Source organism: Austrofundulus limnaeus, unplaced genomic scaffold, assembly GCF_001266775.1.
Source record: "Austrofundulus limnaeus strain Quisiro unplaced genomic scaffold, Austrofundulus_limnaeus-1.0 Scaffold90, whole genome shotgun sequence".
Classification (NCBI taxonomy): domain Eukaryota; kingdom Metazoa; phylum Chordata; class Actinopteri; order Cyprinodontiformes; family Rivulidae; genus Austrofundulus; species Austrofundulus limnaeus.
This window is the reverse complement of record NW_013952492.1, coordinates 1,108,614-1,112,062: the sequence shown is the minus strand read 5'-3', so window position 1 is coordinate 1,112,062 and position 3,449 is coordinate 1,108,614. Positions and strand designations below refer to the sequence as shown.

Genomic DNA, 3,449 nt, shown 5'->3' with positions numbered 1-3,449 from the left:
GTGTGTGTGTGTGTGTGTGTGTGTGTGTGTAGGTGCAGGGGTGGGTGTGAATGTGTGGTTTGCTGACAGGCTCACTGTCAGCAGGAATGCATGATGGTGATATATGGGGCCATATGTCTTGTCAGACACATGCACACATCCAGCCTGGTGAAAAAAATAAATAAATAAAACTCAACATGGACATTCATTCATCTCTTCCTTTTCTTTATCTGTTCTTTTTTTCTTTTCGAGTGGCAGGGAAGCTGGTGCCAATCTCCAGCAGTCACTGTGCGAGAGGCGAGGCATACCACACAGAGGTCGCAACTCCATCACAGGGCCACGTAGAGACAAACAACCATTCACACTCTCACCCACATAGGGAAAAGTTAGAGTTCCCAATTAATTTAAGATGCATGTTTGTAGTTTGTGGGTGGAAACCAGAGAAAACCCACATGTGAAGTGGGAGAATATCCCAACTTCACCTAGAAAGGCCCCAGGATTCTGCAAACGTATTTCTAAGAGGCAACAACTGCTCCTTAACTTCAGCCTAAAACCATATTTTCTGTTTAGATAAAGCTTCAAAGTTTTAGCTTCTGTCTCTTTAAGAACATCCTACCGTTTCTGACACTTCCACTTCAGCATTTCTTGACAACAGTGCTTCAAGGGAGGGGTGCTCTGTGGGGCAGGAGCTCAGCTGCAGACGGAGCTCCAGGGAGGAGCTTTGTGTAAATAGGTGGTGCTTTGTACCAGCATTTAGGCAGCTCCACACGGCCACAGGAGACTCAAGGATTACTCAAACGTGCATGAATGGGTCAAAGCAACAATCCGGGTATGTCTTTGAAAGGGACTGATATTAAAACATTAAATAAAGCTCACAAAAGTCAATTTTGCATAATATCACCCCTTTGAAGATAAGAACCGGTGTAGAAATAAGAAAATATTATGCTTTGTTAGGCACAGGGTAATGTTGCTGAAACTTTATTTGTAAGTTGGTTTGGGTCTACAAATAGGGTCAGATGTCTGATAACAGATGAAATTTGTACTTTTGTTTTTTGCCTTCCCATGGAGACCTCTGTGGTTTGTGTTCAGCCACAACTACATCAATAACCATGTTTGAACAAATTGTGTCTTTCACTAATCTGGCTCTGCTCAAGTGTGATTGATGTGTTCACGTGTTCATGAGCGGATGCTGTGATACCGTTGCATTGTCTGATGAGAAAAATTGCCTGACAGGAAGTGGAGCAAAGCATGTTCTCCTGAGGGAAATCACCAGTTTAAATATGCTTTATAAATGAAACACATGACCATGAGTCTTGTTCATGGAGATTCGTTTTAATTAGCTGTTGATTAGCTCAGCGTTTCTAAATGTTGAATCAAAGTTCACCTTCCGGGGCTGGGAACACTGTTTATTTATTTATTGTTTTTTCATAGTTTACATTTACGTGTGATTAGGAGATTAAGCAAACATGGAAATAAAGTTTCTTTGTCCAAATTTGTCACAATGAAACAAATCTAAGATTAATGTGATAACGTGAAAAAAAGAGAGAAAACAGTTGTTCTGGCACCTGCAGCTTCAAGGCTATCGATCAGGTCCAATCTTTGTTGTGCTGAAACGCCTGTGCTGCCCAGGTTTGGCTGAGATCAATATTTAAACGTGACACAAGGTTCCAATCTATCTACTGTTCCGTCGGCGCAACGGTCATTTGACGGCGTGACCGTCACAATACGCTTCCAATTTGGCGGCACAAATCAATGAGCTGGCCATTGACCACCAGCTTAACACACCTTACCATCTATTGAAAAGGGCCATGGCTGTTTCTGCATTACAGAGAGTAGAGTAATTAGGTGTGACCCATGGATTTATTCCATTTATTGCCACTTTTCACTTGATTCACAGGTATAATAAAATGTTTCACATTTTATGTTTCAGACTGAAAAAAACTGATAAGAAGCCTCTCAAAGACTAAGAAAGGCCTTTTTTATTTTTAGCCAAACTGTGGATTTTTTAAATCTATTTTTAGTTGTTTCACCAAACTACTTTTTTTGCCAGGTTAAACAAAGACATTTAACAAATTAAAATATGAAAAATAATAAATCAGATATTAGGGATTTTTTCCAGCAAACTTTGCCACAATATTTTTTTTTACTTTGCTTGATAGTTATATTTTGTACTTTTTGGTCATTAGATTTTTGTTTTTTTAAAAACAGGTATTGAAAAAATGAATGGTTATTCTATTTTCATTTTATACTTCAAAAACATTAAAACGTCTGTCATTTTATTTTTCTCAAACCAGAAGTTTAACACTGTCGCTACCAGACCATTTAAGGTGGAGCAAGTTAAATAACTTTTTTTAATAACCAGCAGCTAACTACTAAATGCAAATTATATTTTTCATTAATATAGATTTATTTAATTGCCTTAGTGACTGGGTTGTTCCCAAGAGTGAGAAATAACCACTTTTTTATGCAGTTTATACCTCTGATTTCTTACCTAAAAAACTTGATGAATCCATGATATATTGTTAAAATGAAATCTAAATTTCAAAGTATCTGATTAGCTGGAGGTGGTTATTCCTGCAAACGCTCATGGAAAGGACATTCTATTCTGTGCATTGAAGTTAATGAGAGATCCTCAGTGATACGGTCTGTCATCATTAATTTAGTTAATTTGTTGCTTTTTTGGTACTATCTGGGTCAATACCGAAAGGCCAGGCTAAAAATAATTGAGAAGGAGGGGAAAAAAGGACAGTGAGAGAGTGAGTGCACCTCTTGGAGTCATGCAGACCAGGCAGAAAAAAAAACTCATCAAAAGTCTGCAAGCAGCCACCTGAACCACTCCTGTCCTCTCTCTTCATGCTGAAATCCAACAGCTGAGGCTCTAAAAAAACACAGTGTACTTATTATTATTATTTTTTTATCAGTTTAAGAAATCTTTCAGGCTTTTTCATGCTTCTACCCTGATGGACATTGTTGTAATGGCAACAGAGAAATATACAGTTCAAAGTACTTGATTAAGATTTTTAAAAAGAAACAACACACAATAAAATAAAACATATATATTTATCCGAAGTGAAGCCTTTCAAAGAGCTATCTATCTACAGCAGGTAAAGTGTTTCCACCTTTTACAAAATGAGCCATAAAGACATACAGTATTTGATCAAACAATCATAAATACAGTATGATGTTATGGGTGTGTTCGATGTGTTTTCTGCAGGTGTACCTTTGTGGGTTTGGGCAGGTCAAACGGGAAACATTATTGGTGTGCTTGAGAGGCTGACTCATGCCTTGTCTATAAAGAGAATAGATGCTGATCAGGTTGCTGGGCAATTGAAAGCCACTATTGTCTAGAGGGACAATAGTGGACCCAAGAGTGCCCTCACTTCTCTTTCATTGCTCCTCTCATGCTTTTCTTTCTCCAACTCCTTCACACACACACACACACACACACACACACACACACACACACACAC

At 38.3% G+C, this 3,449-nt stretch overlaps 1 protein-coding gene across 1 annotated transcript in view; it reads left to right on the top strand.

Moving 5' to 3' along the window:
• The window catches only part of frmd4a (FERM domain containing 4A), a 95,849-nt gene that overhangs the window by 12,914 nt on the left and 79,486 nt on the right, over positions 1 to 3,449 (top strand). The gene's annotated exons all lie outside the window — the stretch shown is intronic.